This window comes from Pseudopipra pipra, chromosome 7 (genome assembly GCF_036250125.1).
Source record: "Pseudopipra pipra isolate bDixPip1 chromosome 7, bDixPip1.hap1, whole genome shotgun sequence".
Lineage (NCBI taxonomy): Eukaryota > Metazoa > Chordata > Aves > Passeriformes > Pipridae > Pseudopipra > Pseudopipra pipra.
Genome location: NC_087555.1, coordinates 12,974,325 through 12,991,750, shown reverse-complemented (window position 1 = coordinate 12,991,750; position 17,426 = coordinate 12,974,325).

Here is a 17,426-nt window from a genome sequence, read left to right as displayed (position 1 = left end):
TTATGCCTGGGCTCACAGCTCCTTGGACCTGTTAGCAATGGCTCACCCACTTTGCACAGTGAAGCCATAAATGAAGGTGTGTGAAAGCAGCACCTTGCCCCATTGCCACTGCAGAATAGACATCCTGCAATTAGTGCTTACAACCCGTTTCAGGAACTAACATTGCACAAGCAAGCCACAACCACTGAAAGGCCAAGGCTGCAGCAAATTAATCTTTACAAACTTTACATGGGCTCTCTATTTCATACACCCTCCCAGTTTGCTGACTTCTCTCTGTATCTTTTGTGCTTGTAAAAGAGTGGTATGTATGGCTGACAAAAATCACTGCAGAGAGGGTGTATATTACCAACCATGTTTTGCAAGGGAAAATTTCAAAGAAAAACACAATAGGGATGTCTCTACTGAAACTCCCCGTACTTCATGAATCCTGGCTTTCCCTCTCCTGCATTTCTTTATTGCTTTTTCTGACCCTTGACAGGTTTTGCTTTATGATGAAGTATGGAAAGAGCTGCATTCCATTTTCTTGAATGTTAGCAAAAGCACAGCATTATCCTACTGAGATTCCTATAGTGTGACTTACAATTCACTCATGCAAACACAAGCAAAACTAAAAGTTATGAAAAACTAGTAGAGTCTTCTATTCATTGTCATTTCTTCCCAATAATTCTACCAAGACCCATGATCCTTTCCTCTCTTTCTCACAGTTAAACACCCACATTGTGGCTGCTGTATTATATAATCAGTACTAAGAAGGTTTAATTACTTTTAGTCATTCAGGTTACTGAAAAAAAAAAGGACATCCCAATTCTGAGTAAGTGTTCTATATTATAATTGTTAACATTTTGTCTGTAATACAAAAATAAAGATCGACAAAAGGGCTGTCAGTGATTTCATTCCATGTCACACAAGAAGCTCCTCTGTTAATTTCTCCTCCACGCCATGTAATTTGATACAGTCCTCAGGCTCCTAACAAGTTAGCAACACTGCCCTCATTAAGGAAAGTGAAGATATCACAAGGGAACTACAGTATTAAATGAACATGTGTAGCCTCATTTCTTAGAGCATCATATGATAGAAGAGCAGAAACCTACAGTTTTGAGGGGACTGTGGAAAACACCTCTGTCAGACGACATTTTGGGGAAGTACTTGCAGTGCAAGTTGTTACTTCTTGATAATCTGCTTATGCTCCAAACATTATTCTTTTGTGCAGATTCTAGTCCAAGTGGAAAACTCTCAGACTTGAACATCTTACACTGTGTATGAAAATTTTAAGGAGTCTTAATCAGAACAAACCCATCCAGAAACACAGAAGGATGTTCTCAGTGTGTTCCAGACAATTTTTCAATTGTACCTACTTCAGACAGAAGGGTCAGGCTCTGAATGAAATCAAAGTATCTTGATCTCGTTTTGGGTTCCCTTTAGCCAACAAGCTGTAGGTATGCATGGTCCTGATAAGCTGTATCTCATTCCTTGTGTCTTCTTCTGGCTTTATCTAGAACTGGGTTTTCTTGACTAGATGGGATGTCCAGTTATATCATATACAAAACCCACAGTGGAACCCATGCTGTGCTAACAATTTCCTTCCACATGAATGGCTGGCCATGGCTACTTTGTTTTCATTATCACTCAGCTGAGGGGGGACAAATAATAAGAAAAAATTACCAGGGGTTATGACCAGGCATTAGGATTAGCAAAGCTTGGGTATTCTTAATGAAGATCTTGTCTAAAATGTATTTTATATTTCATGTATCTCTCTTCCAAAAAATCTGGATGATCCTTATTGGTATAAAATATAAAGGAATCATTTGATGACAGCATGTCATCACTTGCTCCTGTCTGCCAAATCTCATGGAGTCTGTTTATGTGCATGTTAGGCATTCATAAAACCCGCTCCTTTTCTGCAAGCTGGCAAAAGATATGAGTGCACTATTCAGAAGGCAGCCAGTGGCGAGCAGAAAGAGCAAATGTAATGTCATCCTCACATCTTTTAATTCATCTCAGTACACTGACCCAAGGCACATCCCATCACAGCTGCACTCTGTTGTGTGGGAGTGCCTCAAATGAAGGCAGTGTAATTTAGAGAGCAAATTAGTTAGGATTGCATAGTACCAACTGCAATGGAAAATCCCTGGAGGAGGGAGAGAATTTGCAAAAATGTTGGAAATTTGTTGTGCTGACAAAGATGGCTTTAGCAGTGGGAAAGAGGAAATGGACAGGTCATAGGTGGACTAATAATGCCATTTTCCTAGCTTTAGCTTCTTCTGCATGAGTGTCTAAAGGAGACAGTCCTTGTTTTTATAATACAAACTTCCTGTTCTCAAACACCCATACAGCTTTACCTGGGAGAGTCCTGGGAAGAAAAAGGATTATTGATGAATGTTACTTAGCTCTGATTAGTGAGGCACAGGGCGGAAGAAGGATAATGAGGGAGATACTGAGCACAATCCATAAGCAGGCATCAAGGAACACAGAGTAGGCAACACACTCTTAATAATTAGGTGTAAAGGTCTATTTCCCAGAGACATGTAAGAGAAGTTCCCATCCTGAGACTGCAGTCCAGGCCTTTATGTCATTCACTACTAGTGCCAGGGCAGGTCAATCAACCTGTTGTAGCAAGTATCCCCCATCCACTGCCATTATCTAACACACAAATAGTACATTTGTGTTTCATGTCTGTGTTCCTAGTTCCTAAACACAAAACATGAATCTATGAAAAAGGTCACTTTATCCCACATTCTCTCTTCTCACTTCAGTCACTCTTTCTGCAAAATGTTTAGGTTTGCCTATCGATAGTTTTTTCCCCCCAAATTTCCTAGTTAGAAACAAATGAAGATCTTTTTTATGGGGTCTTGGGGGGGGCTTATGCTTTAGCTTCTACTTGGAAAATGAGTTTTTCTTGGGATTAACAATGTCCCTTGTGATCAACACTTGCAATACTGGAACTGTCTATGAATTTGTTGGAGTTTGCTTCACCAGTTACTAGTGACATTGGTCTGAACCAATTATGGTATAATTGTGAAAACACTTAAAGGAATCACTATCTAGATGTAGAAATCTGGGAAAGCCAGCCCAGTGTCAAACAGTTGACAAGAAAATACTATAAATACTCAGGGATAACAAACCATCCCACACCAGGAGAATGTATTTTTATTGGGGAAATGATTGCACAAATCTGCACAGTCAAAATGCATTATTTGGTATTGCTCCCATCTCAGGGGCAGATATTGAGCTACTTGTACATGGAGAAATCTATCCAGCTGTATTTCATCTGCTACCCAGAAAGTCCCATTCATTTCAGAAACTTGTTAGTGCCTTAAATACCTAAAAGACTATTCAAGGATATTCTTATCATCCAAGCAACTGGGAATCAATAACAGTCTTGGGAAGAGGGAAGAAGGGGAATAAGGGTTAATAGCAATTATTCATGGAAATGCAATCTAAACCATGGAAAGCAATCTAAACCATTTTTTCATATAATTTGGAGTGCCAGATTTAAAGGACTCCTGAATGCTAAGGCCATTTTCATCATTATGAGCCTATGTTTTATTGGGTAGGACCAGAGTATTACTCATTTTTTGTGACCCTGAGTTATCAAGGACATGCTGGGCAAACAGCCAAGGTAGTACAAGCTCCTTAATAGTAATCTGTACTTAAAGCTAACATGATGGCTACTACATGATGCCTGTGCCAGTTGGAGGAAGATCTTCCAGCTCTGGTAACTGCTTGACTTAGCAGTTTTTTTAGTGCATGAGAAACATTATAAAATAAAGCATATATCTTACAAGTGGGAGAAAAGTCATGCAATGTAATCAGCAAAGAAACGGGAAGAAGTAGGAGAACGATGGGGTGGAGAACCAGTGAATCCAAAAGAAGTTTTGACATGTTTTTTAGGGAAAAAAGTCAGTAAAACCCCTGTGGTGCCATCTGCACATAGGACTGCCATTATGTGTGCCAGGAGAACAGATCAAGAGGTTGATAGGAGCCCTGTTCTATTTAAAGGACATGGAAATGCGTGGAATCCAAGAAGTTAGAAATGGACAATGTAAGACTATCTATCTCCTTGGATTGATCTCTGGGGTACATTTCTGGGTATGGGTGCCTAGTTGAGTCATTGAAGTCTCAAGCTCTTCTCTTCTGTGTCCCCCTTCAAACTGTGGAGTTGTATGTTCATCTTCAGTTTTCAACCTTTTCCAATATTTATGACTCTGTTCAGCAGATGTATGTTTCATATATATACTTGTTTTGTCTTAATTACTTCTGTGGATCCCATGGACTTTCAAGGATCCAAAGACAGCCACTGGCTTCACCCATTGATTATCTTGTGACACACAGTATGCCAGGGATTAAAAAAGAGTAAGTTCCAGAAATTGTTACTTTCTTAGAGACTGTATGGATAAGATGGTCATGAAGGTTTTTCATCTGTAATGTATGGGCTTTGTCCAGGTTATTAGGAATCTGATATTGTATCTACTGTATGCTTTCTTTATATTATCAGCAGAAGACTGAGTTCTTCGACTATCTACCAAGGAAAATCAGGAACTCTAGCTCAGTTCTTTAGCCCAAGACAGCTGCTGAGACAACACATGTTCTAACCCTACACCTACTGTGTAGAATCACTCAAATTAGGCAGTGTTGTCAGTCCCACTGGTCTAGCTATGCTATTCTTTAGTCCAGATGAAGGTCCTCTCGGAGGTTCTATGTTAATGCAAAAGTGACCAGAAAAGAACAGGTTATTTATTTTCTGAATAGGCTAATATGGCACTTTCCCATATTGTAACCTTTCAGAGATAGACATCATTTATTTCACCTTCCTGTACATCAAATACAACAACACCTACTGCAGAACAAGTTTTGAACTCTACTTGAACAGTAAAAATATTTTTTTATGTTACTACAGTACCTCCAGTGAGGCCAACACAGTGAAGCCCACATGGCTACTGAAAGTCTTACTCTTAGTAGGAAGCGAAACTACCCAACAAAGCACGTGAGCTGAAGAGAAAAAGAACCAGCTTGCATAAGGGTACCTAGCAAGGTGGACTACAGAGCACAGAATGGGCCCTACTCACAATTCTGTAGCATTCAAACTGAGACACAGAGCTTTAAAATGAGAAATGGCTTCAAAGGAAAAGAAACTTTCTAACCACAGGGCTACTCTAAAAACACAAAGCATCCTAGATCTAATCACTATTTTTTGCCTTTCACATTTTTCACACATAGTATTTTAGCAATGTAGTGCAAATTTCCCATTCTGCTTTTCCAAAGAAAAACCATGAAAAGCATTTGATAGTATGTTTAACAGGTTTTCTAGTGAAAAATATCCTGCTTAAAGGTCACATTTTTTTGAGAGAGTCCTTAGATTTCTATATGAAGTGCAGCAGGTTTTACTTAGAGGACTAAACCCAAATGTTGACATGGTGCCATAGTACTCGGTGAAATTACTGGCTCCACCTCCTTCTCAGCTTCAAAACACATAGATGCTTTTGAGAAACCCACCAGGAACATTAATATGATGCTGTGTCAGGAGGAGGTTAAAGTGAGCGGGTGGCAAGTTCTGACCTCACAGAAATCCAGCATTTCAGAGGGCTCTTCACTAAAGAACAACAGCATTTTCCAAACCCAAGAGTAGAAACAGAAGCTGCTTAAAGAGAAATCATCCTCTTTGTTGAGCAGCCCTTTTTTCTAGATGAAAGGAAAGAGAATTGGTAAAACCACAATGTACCTCCAAGATGTAAATATTGTAAATAAGTATTATCTAATATGTTTGAGGAGAAAAGATAGGTGACTATAATTTAAATGGCAGTGTTAAACTGCCTGTACAGACTATTCTAAATTTAAGCTTGAAATTAGTCCAGCACACCAGCAGTGTCTCAGAAATTTCTAAAGTTTCTGTCACCATGGTAGCTAAGTGGCAATGGGCTTAATCCTGCACCCACTGAGTCCATTATCAGACTTCTCCTGGCCTTAGCAATGCTGGATGTGACCCTGTAAATCCTAACATGCTTGAGACCACAGCTTGATTTCTAAAACCTTTTTACCCACTTTCCCACGGCAACTTGGGTTGGGAATTTTGTGGAAACCATTCACTTGAAAGATGTCTGGGGGAGATTTCTTTCATTCGGCAACAAATCCCTGACTGATTAAAAGAACTATGTTGACAGCCTGACAGGAAGCCATGCCATCCACTCCTTGGGCAGCAGGCCCTTTTGGCAACATGTGCCAATTTACAAGAGAGGGAACACTAAGGGAGGGGAATCAGGAGTCAGACAAAGTCCCTGGAAACTTCCAAGATTTTAAAAAAGAACGGAATTGTTGCCTGGGTTAAATGCAATTCCCAGTCTCTCACAGCCAACTAGACAAATCAACTATTATACTAAAACATTTATATTGTCCTCAGTGGATGATGATAAAATGTAATGATTAGATAATATGCAGGAGTATACATAATAACTCCTCAACAAAATCACCAGCTCTATGGGATAAAGACGGCTCTAAAAACCCAGGTCCATAGACATAAACATTTGGGCTCTAATCACCTTCTGGTTTTATCCTCTTTTCCTGAAGAAATAAGGTCTGAGAGATCACACTGTCCATCTCTCAGCCTCTCCCTAATAACTCGTGAACCAGCTGGCTGTTTCGGCCAAACTGGCAATGTGAAAGAGGTCACAAAAGTAAGAAGTTCTGCAAGCTCCATAAGAAAAGGTGACTGTGTGGAGTACAGACCCCACGTTAGTGCCTTTAAGAGGGAAAGGGGTGTATGTTGAGGTCAGCAATTAGGACTTGTTTGAAAAGAGCAAGGGGGGGCCTGTCCAAGAGAAGAGCAGAGGAAATTGCGGGTGGTTTTTGGCACACTTATGATGGAAATTGTGCAGAAGTGGGTTACAGACTGTGTGTGGGCAGGGACACAATTTCAGAGGAAACTAGACTTCGTTAATTCTGCTGCTTGGTTGTATTATTGTTTTCTATAAAAATGATGAGGATTATTAGAAATAGCTGGTAATTGCATTACCAACATGAAAAGGCCTGAACAAAACCACAAGGGGATGATGAAAAAAGAAACTCTAATACTGAGAAGCCATGTAATGAGTAATACACAAGAAGAGCTAAGATCAACATACAACTTACACTGCATGTTGATTAAAGTAATGTATGTGCTGAAAGGCCGCAAAAATAGGAAAGAACCTGCAGGACATTTAGAGTAAGGGTGGCTCATTCAAAAATTGGTATGTGTTTTTGAACATACCTGAGTTCAGCCAAAGGTTGTTCTGAGAGTTCCTTGATCCTTTGGAAAGTTGGACAAACTGAAACACCTTATTACTGCACTGTGGCTTCCTGTGGAAGTGTTGACTCAGAGCTGACCACTGCATGCTCTAGAAACACAGTTGAACAATCTTCTGTTTTGTAGAAATATGCTTAAGGCATCAGCATAAATGCTTAGAGATAAAGCAAGCATCAGCCCTAAGAAACCACATCCTTCAGAGAGAAGAGATCTGAGATGAGGCCTGTGTAGAGAAATGAGGAAACTACACGCTATGCAGGAGCTGCCCTTATGGAATTGACTGAAGAGTCAGATTCTGCTCCCATTTGTAGCTTGAAAAGTAAGAGCAAGCCTGTAGAAATGCCAGATTTTTTTCCCATTTAGAGCTAATCTGGGAACAAAATCTGGTCTCTACGAATTTAGCTCCTGCTGAAAAGAGGGCTGTCTCGCTCTTCAATTGTTAAAATGCTGCTTTTTTAAAAGCAAGCAGGAGGCAAGGCAAGGAGAGATTTTTGCTCTAAAATTAGGAAGACCTGTTAAGCACATATCCCACATCTTCATCAGGTGACAGGATGATAAACTTGAACAATTTTTCTATTGAATAAGTGTCTCAAGGCTCAAGGGGACTGCTAATTCCCTTTTTTACAATGACTCAGGCAGGGATTTCCCTTAGCTTTGTTATTAGCCTAGTTGCTATTTTTCTTTCTACCATTTTGTTGCTTAGGAGACTGCTAGTCATGATAAGAACTCCACAAATAAACCAAAACAAAAAACAGAAAAAAAAAAAACCAAAACCAAACCAAAACAACAAACAAAAAACCTCAAGGCCAGTCTTGCCACTGTGATCCCAAGTTATGGAATGCTAAATGCTTTTGCCTCCTGGGATCTGCTTGCACAGAAGGAACATGCTTTGTTAGTATAAATAGTTGCCAAGGAAGTAATTTTCCAGGCACAGCCACAGTTTGCTCTCCGAAAGCCAGGTAGAATATATGTATTTTTCATATTTTTGGAGCAGTAACAGAAATTTCTCCAGCAGAACAATGTAACTGGGCAATGATTTCTGGAGCAGAGGGCTGGTTATAAGACAGAGTCACAGAGCAGAGCAGCAATTTCCCTGTCATTACATCAGGACTGTGCAGTCCTATAACAATTATACCTACATCTCTGTATAAATATAAGAGCAAGTTCTCCTTTTCCTGGGGAGGCTATCTGCACACATTCTAGTCCAGTATGATTGTGGTGCCCCACAATAACTGCTGACTCTTCTGTCTCGTTTTCTTCAGGAGATCTCAATCTGCTTCCTAAATCTAGTCATCACAATTTCCTCTCTTCCCCTTAGATTTTTACCCTCCCTCCCCACCTTTGATTTTATAGAAGGTGAAAGTGCAGCCAAGAGATCTGATCAAATGTAAGAGGTGCTGAAAATTCCTGGACCCTGGTCCAGTTCTCTAATGGATGGCTATAACTCTAAAAAGAAACCAGAGTAAAATGCAGTACACTTTACACATGGTAGAAAATGAGGCCTGCATTACAAACCCCATCTATTTTATCTTCTGGCTTTTCAAAAGGATCAAATACATAATTTCTTGAGAATGGGTTGAAGCTCTTTAGATTTCATCCCTCTTGAAAAATCTGGGCTTATTTTAGGATCCCAGCTACAGGTTTAAGAAATTAACGTCAAGCTCCCATTCTTGACATGCTGAAAGTGTGGGTTTCTGGCACATGCATTTAAAAAGGGATGTGTTATAAATTGGCTTCCTAGGGTCTGAGGACTTTGGAAAAAGACTTATTAAAAGATATGCAGCATTAAAAAGAAGAACACCTTCAAAAACTGCTGCTGTACAGGATGACTCATAGGGTTATGCCACTGATTTTGCTAGTAACACCAGAGGAAAATTACGTCCTAGATCAAAAACACTCAGATGATGTGAACTTGTTCCTGGGGAAGACATACGGCACATTTTACCAGGCTTATTTCCTTTGCTGAATAAAGTAACTGAGAAGGTAGATAATATCAGCATATTCAATGCAAGCAATAGGCAGTGAGGGGATAAGTTTTTATGTCTCGATCTTGCTCTTATTTGTAGATGCTGATACATCTCCCTTGGATTTTAGGAAAGTAGGACTGACACCAATATAGCTGTCCTTAATTTCCTGCTTTCTCTTCTAATGCATTCTTCCTATCTGTAGCTCCCTGTTGCTGGTCTTTTTAGATTCCCTCTCCAGGAAGCTTGCCCATGTCTTCTTATCTGTTTGCCTAAGCCATTGAAGCATAATATGTAGCTCTTTGCCTTTATGTAACATTTGCTTACTACCCAGTGGTATCTTTGGAAGAGTTGGCACTTTCAATGACCTATCTAAAGCATGTAGAAAATGATAAGACTGTTAATGCCCTTTCAAAATTACTGTCCTCCCACCGGCAGGGGCAAGGACATAGATGGGTTGTGTGTGAACCAAAATATATGATCAAGAAAGAACAAAAAGACAGAAGCACTTGCCCACAAGGAGAAAGCAGGTGAGGTTACATTCAAAATATGTGTTCCATCATGGAGTGACAACTTACGGTTGAAGACCCCTAGGGAGTCTTCACATGCATTATGGGGTCACAACCAGCCCACCCTTCCTTTATTGTTAGGTTGGGAGAATTTATGTATTAATTTCTATTTCTGTAGCTCTTAAGATCAATACCAAGAGGTCAGGGCCATGCTGGGCAAAGTATAGTGACATTTAAAACAAACCCAGTGCTCTTCCCCATAGATAGCTCACACCTTGCAACCTGGGAAGTATGGAGCACAAGGAGAGTGACACATTACAAATGGGAGACAAATGGGGGACAAAGCAAGAGCCAAGCCAGAAACACTAAAGAAGGCTTGCTGCTCAGTCACAGGCAAGGCAAACATCCTGATAGATGTCTGCTGCAAGATAACTGGGTCATGCTGGCTGAGGGTGTGAAGTAGATTTCATTTTCATTGCCATCCTGCTTTGCTACAGACAGCAGGAATAGCACAATTCAGTTTATGTGAGTTCAGAAGCCCACAGATAACTGCCTGGAGCCCCCAGTAAAATCCCCTTGCCTCCATCAAGGGGAAAGCATTTTTCATCAAGTACGGGTGCTTTAATTCCCTCCCTCATTTTCACATGAGCAAAAACAGCCGAGTCAGGTTGGAAAGTCAGGTCTTCTGGCTCCAACTCCTAGACTTTGAGCTCTCCTCTGTCTGACACCTCCCTCAGCTGGGAACTGCTTGGCTCAGCTGGGAACACTTTGCATTCATTTTCTCCACTGATTTCCTTTGTAAACCTGTTGTGCATCATCTCTTTAGATAATAAGTTCTTCAGTATCCTCACTGTAGTCTGTATGTACAGTGCCAAGCATGATATGGCACCAGATCCCTGCTTGGAGTGTCCATAATTTACTAAAATCCAAACAGAGCCATAGGAATGGCAGAACAAAGAGAAACAGCTCCAAGAGGTTATGGGCAGCATAAGAAGGAACAAATTTATCAGTGTCCCTTTAGCTTCTGCCATAAGGAAAGAGGCAACAGCATCTGTAGTAGCAGCTACCAGAAATGTCCTCAGTGACAGAGGGGGAGATGGTAGTTGTGGTTAGTGGTAAACAACAGGGACCTATGTATCTCACAGAAACACTCCTGTCCTATTCACTTTAACATCTCTTTTGACAGCTTCTAGCTTTTTTCCTTTTATTTTAGTCAAATAGAAGCAGCTGGAAGCGGGGCCACTTCTGACTGCCCAATGCTTTGTTTTGGGAAGCTAGGAAAATACAGTGTCACCTCCATCTTGTCTGAAAGGGATAAAAGATATCACAGACCTTTCATAGGCTACTTCTTTCTTGTGGATTGTTATTGCAGGGTTAAGCCCTGTTTTAAAAATGGAGGAAAACTTGTATGAAAAGTGCCTGGGGGCATTTGAACTGCTTTATAAAAATAGCTGCCTGAAGAAGGAAAAGAAGAGAAAAAGTGAAAAACCAACTCAACATCAAATAGTTTCTAGTTTATCCGTCTATTGCAACCAGTGTGATATTAATAGAACACACAACAGCAGGGAGTGGGAAAATAAACATATTTTCACTCATATAAAGGGACTGCCTAAATGACTCATATATGCAAAAATAAATAAATGTCCCCCATGATAATCTGAAACTATATTTTATCCACATAAACAATTCAGCTTCTTAACTGTAACCTAACATGTTAAATTCACTCAGTTTTATTTGAGGGCATGGACAGATTGAGTTATCAATCTCTATTACCCTGAGCTTTTTTTTTTATCCCATCCTTACAGTGCCATTTTTCTTCTCACTAGACATTTTAGTTCATTTCCCTGAGCCTTCTTCAGCTCAATAGCTGCATTTCAGACTTACATTAAAAAAAAAAAAAGGCTATCAAACTTCCAGAGGGAAGTGAGTAAGTAAGTGAGTGTTGTGCATGGGAGGGAGAAATACAGAAAAAAAAATGGATAAAGAGGGCAATTGTTAGCATTGCATGTGCTGCACCTAGTGGATAACAGTTATGTATTCTAGTTTCATAACGGAGATGTTTAGGGTCAAACAGGTGCTGGCTTCATATGCTGTAAAAGCAAGAGGCAGGGTTTTTTGTCTCGTAGAATTGGCAAACAGGTATTCCCCTAGAGAAATGGAATGAGGACATAGCAATTAACTCTCCCGTTCCTGCAATTCGAGTGCTAATCACATCCTTAGCAACTGCGTGGTCACTATGGTGCCGACAACATCTTTTGCTCAAATCCTTTCTGATTCATTCTCCTGGTAACTTTGGTGATGGTCAGAGCAGAGGTGATGTGCACTTGCTGACACTGTGCTGAATGGTTCCATCAATCTCCATTCTGCAATATTGGACTCTATTGCAAATGAGAATCAGCTCCCAGGATAGAAAGGAAGCCAGGAAGTGTCCAGAGTAACTGTGCTGTTTGCTTTTCAGAAACACTGTGCAAATGACAAACACAATGCTTCACTACAGCCTCTCTGCTCTAATAGTCTTAAATGTGAGGCTAATGAACTTTAGCTTTCAACAACACTGAACTCATTATACTGTAAATACCCTTTGTGTAACACCTTCTTGTGACTCAGATGCCAAAAACAATAATGAAGCTATCAGAAAAGAAGGAAAGGAAAAGGCTACAGTCTTAAATACAAGATAATCAGACTCATCTTTCCACAGCAAATATTTGTCCTGGGAGAAGCAGTGGCAAATTATAGAGGGTGTAATGGAAAAATGCTGGATATTGAGACATTTGTGAATGCTAATGGAATAATAAAATAGCATACGTGAATCAGACTAACAATTTGTCCTTGATGGAGTTGCTTAGAGTGGTTGCTGAATCTCTCCTGTAAGAAGTTCTGTCCCATGCACTGCAGACACAAACAACCGGAACCAGCTTTCATTCACTGACTGTGTGGGGTTCAAATCTGTTTTTGGAGGCAGAACTGGTGAATGCTGTGTGGACCTAGGGTGACAAGCATCTGTTTTCACATGTGGGAGATAATGTTAAAATAGAAGGTATGGATACTGGGAGGTGGTCAGCTGAAGTAGGAGTTTCAAGTGGTACTGACTAAGAATCAGATAAATGCATGACTTAAGAAAGATTCACAGGGTGGACATCTTCAGTGTCAGCATTTATTATATACTTCTAATTGGAAGACCTCAGTTCTCCATTTTCTTAGTTGATTACTGCAGCAAAGACATACTGAGTGCTGTATACCACTCACTGATTGCTGGAGGAACATTATTGGAGTGACAATATTTGCTTTTTCCTAGAGCTATCATTGTTGGAGAGGGTATAAGTCATTTTGGATAATGCTCTACTAATGCTCTGTATAAACCTATATAGACCTCCTATATAAAAAAGTGTGCCTTTCAGTGGGTGTTTAAAGTAATGATTATTCTTATGCGAGTCAGTTGGGAAGGTGTCTAAATCCACTACACGTCCTTTTTTATGTGTGCAGAAATTTGGGTTCATGAACAGGAACTCCAGACATCTGAGGTGGACAAAAAATCTATGGTAAGGACCTGAGAAGAAACTTTTGTTCTGTGCTAGAACTTACATTTATGTGAAACATTACCAAGATTCTGCTGAATAGGAATTTGTCTTATCATTAAACTTACTATTTGGTAACTGCTGGTCAGTGTAAGTTATGTCTTTCTTCATGCATAGTCTGAAGAGAGCAAGAGCCTCTAAGAGCTCCAGTTGCAGAGGGTAACTTCAAATATAAAAGCTCCTGCTTTTAGCTCTCCGTACATTCTTGGGACACTCCCCAAAGGATCAGCTATTTCAGTAACACCACAAAGCTCCTTGCTTCCTCATTTTTCACTTTTGATGAAATTTCCTGTTTCAGCTCAAAGAGCTGAGCTAATAGTCCAGATTTAATCAACAAAAGTATTTACATTTCAAAATAATGAGACGCACTCAGCTGGTAACTTGTTAATTAGTTCTCAAGCATTCTCCTTTTATCCTCTAGTGCTGCAGCAGCTGCTGCCGACAATCGCTCCAATAATAAGGCAGGTAACTTGAGCAAATGTTATCTCAGTCTTATCTTGTTTCAGGATCAACTTACACCAATCCGTTGATTGCAGGAGGACTACTCATGATTTACCTAAGGGTAAATGTCTTTATGTATCACAGTGTCTTACTCTTCCTAGCAAGCCTTTGCCTGCTATTTTTGTGTGCTGAATGTCTGCAAAGCAATTAGGTACCCGAATTTAAGCCTCTCTGCCCCTTTATTTTTTAACAATGTTATTCTTTCGTTCTGGAGCTCCTAAAACTTGAGGTCAGATTCACATTTACAGAAAAGTTATTTATACCACTGTATAATTCAGTGTCATTTTTTTGTTTATTCTCACACGAAGGCCTTTCTACTCAGCTATACAAAGGTACCAGAATGTAAATAAAAATCTGTTCATTAATTATTATTTTTTTCACTCAGATACTTGCAAGTAAGGATGGATGTAACGAATGAGGATCTGTTCCCAATTTCTGTCCCAGTACTAATAAAATCAGAAATACAAGTGCTGGGTTTCATAGTCTTCTCCAGCAGATCCCTTAACAACTGGAAAACTCCACTAATTAGCCCCAAGCTCAGGATATGCTCCAGCTGACCTGCCAGTAATCAGTTGCTCCAGAGCCTTGATCGATTTTGTCCTGTGATTATCAATTCTCCAGTCAGACAGAACGGACAAGATTTTAAAGACAAGATGTTGTTTTAAGAAACAAAGTCAGGATGTGCTACTCAGCACACAGTTTCCTCCTATATCCCAATTTTGCAAGGCACATAAGTGTGTGCTTAACTTCAAGTACATGATTAATGACCTATTTAGGAACAGGAAGTTTTTCCAGAACTAGAGGCTATCTCTTCTCTTCTGTAGTCCTATGGTTGTGTGCCTTATTTTCTTCTTTTTTCTTTTCCTTTTTTTTTTTTTTAATTTCCCCTTTTCTTTTTTTCCTGGTCATATATAATGCACTGTGCAAAGTTCTTTTCTTTCCTAAACATGGTGGGTGGGTGAGGACACAATTACTTAAATAATAAGATGTGGGAATAGGTTATAAAAATAGCAGCATATTCCCAACTTTTTAACAGGAATTTGTACTTCTGAACCATTTAAATTTCTCTGAAAGCCTGAGGGCTAAGTACACATAGGACTGAACCTGTCTTTTTAATCAATTGTTTACCTTCTATAAAGTAACTACCTAACTACGCTTTTGAAAACCACAAATTAGCACCAAGAAGCTGCACAAATAGCAAGTAAAACAAAACAAAATGAAAGAAAAAATAAAACTGACATGCAAAACTTAATCCTTCCCACGTCTCCAGGACATGTTTTGAATACCTGTCTAATTCTAAGGGTTTGTGACCATGACAAAAGAATTTTCCTACATGTTGCAAATGTGGAAAAATGTTGCCAATCCTTTGAAAACATTTTAATAGAAAAGTTTCATCTTTTAATCATCATTATGAGCCTGGATGTGTTGCCTGTAAAGTCAATGCAATTATTCTGATTTTCACAGAAACGTGCTCCAGCCCTAGGGCTGGCAGAAGTTGTGATTTTGGATCTGAGTTCCAGGGAACAAAATTCTAGAAACGTAATTCATTAACTGGAGGACCTCAGGTTGAGTGTATTTCACTTGCAGTACTTGAAAGGAATCTAATCACTTCCTTAAAGATAATCTCATGTTTTTATAAGGGTTGCTCATGAAGATTCATTTTATCACAAGGTTTCCAGCTTGTTAGTCCATAGGAGGAATAAATCTTGAAGAGTATCACTTGATAGCCAAACTTGTGACAAGCAGTGAACCAATTGCCTGTATATGCAAAAACCACTCTGACGAAAACTCCCTGAGTAAATAGATGGTTTGCAAGAACAAAAAGAAGTAAGAACTTGGGAAGGGGGGTTAATTAATTAAATATTTTTTAAAGCTACTACTATTTCTTTTCTTCCTGACTCCTTTTCCTGTGCTTTTAAAAAATGATCATCCTCCTAGGATACTCCATCAATACCATAAGCATTCACAGATTAGCCCAGAGTGGAACCTGATCCACTTTCACTGTTAAGACAAAGCTTCCAGTGATACCAATGAGTTTGACTCTGAAATGTGGATTTGTAGTTACTTGTTGAAGCTTGGCTTTGCTGTCCAGTTCATATGATGCACACCATGCACCTACTTACTTAGGACCCAGAACAAGAAGTTAGAGTTACAGAAAATCTGTTCTGAACTCTTTTAATTTAATTTTGATATTTGTGGGATTCAGTAGAGAGCCAGTAAGACTAACCTAATTATGAAATATTAGCCATTGTGCATCAGGCTCTGGCCACATCATTTTTCAAATACAAATAATCTTTATTGTGACTGTGAATATAGAGGGGTTTGGGGTTTGGGTTTTTGGGGTTTTTTCAAACTTTTGCATGGCTTCCTTCCCTACAAAGAACTCTGTGCATATGTTTGACCTTAACCTCTGTGGAGTATCCTCCTAGCCCTCATAACTTTAACTCCTTGATTTCAGCATGTGTAAGACATGAGTTTAAGCAGCTCAAGGACGCTTTGAGACATTCTGGTCTATCATCTGTACAGTGGTGTGGGGGTCTTCTGCACATATCAACAGCAGCAAGAAAACAGCTGGACTGTTGTTATAATTGTTTTGTGGAAGATATGAAGGGGAATAGCAGAAAGAAGAATATCTTAGAAAATACTTCAGCATAAAGTAAGGGTGTGAAGTGGGAAGCTAGAGAAGCAGTCATTAGACAACCTAGACTTCAAAATCTACTGTATGTTGTTTGTGACCACTATAAGTTACTCAGAAAAAAACTCCTTGCTCAGCCTAACACTCTGAATACCTTTACTCGCAGTTCTACAGCTTGTTCACTAGCTTCTCTGTTTCAGCTTGTATTTTTTATTTTTTATTAGAAAATTCTTCCTCTATTAATTGAATATTGGCAAGCTACTCTTAGGCATGCTTCTTACCCGGAGGAGGTTTCTCAGAGTTATACTGTGGTCCCTTTTATTTACTCCTAACTTACAATTGCTTTTATCAGCCATTAATAGATAAATATTTTACTATCTGGTTTTCTTTACCTACTGAATTCTTGTCTATATAGAATGGTCTTGCAGCTGCAGAGTCCCCTTCCTCCCCTTCACTCTGTAACCTAACCCACCCTTGCTCTAGAGATTATAGTACGTATTACAATATCCCATTGAATTTGACGCTCCCTCATTCTTCAGGAATATCTATTGTGTCAAATTCTCCTTCCACAGTCATACACTCTGCTTTCACCTGTTATTATTTTTAAGGTTGTGGTATGCAGACATGGATATTTTTTATTTTTAATTTTAATATTTTTATTTGTTATATTTATTTTAGTAGGCCATCTACCTATTTTTAAACGACTCCTCTGCCTAGCTCCCTACTTCAGAATAGACCACTGTGATTTCAGTTTAATTATCCTCAAGGTCATCCATTATCTTTGTTCCCATGTTTTATAACTGGATACACAGTTAACATGCTGATGGGAGAAAAAGCAGGTATGTGGAAATGCAGACACACTCTTTTACCCAAAGGCTTGACTACCCACATCCTACCCAGTGCAGACAATCCACTGCCTGATCCTGCATGGTGTGATGAGGTCAGAGCTGTGTGGCTGCAAACTCC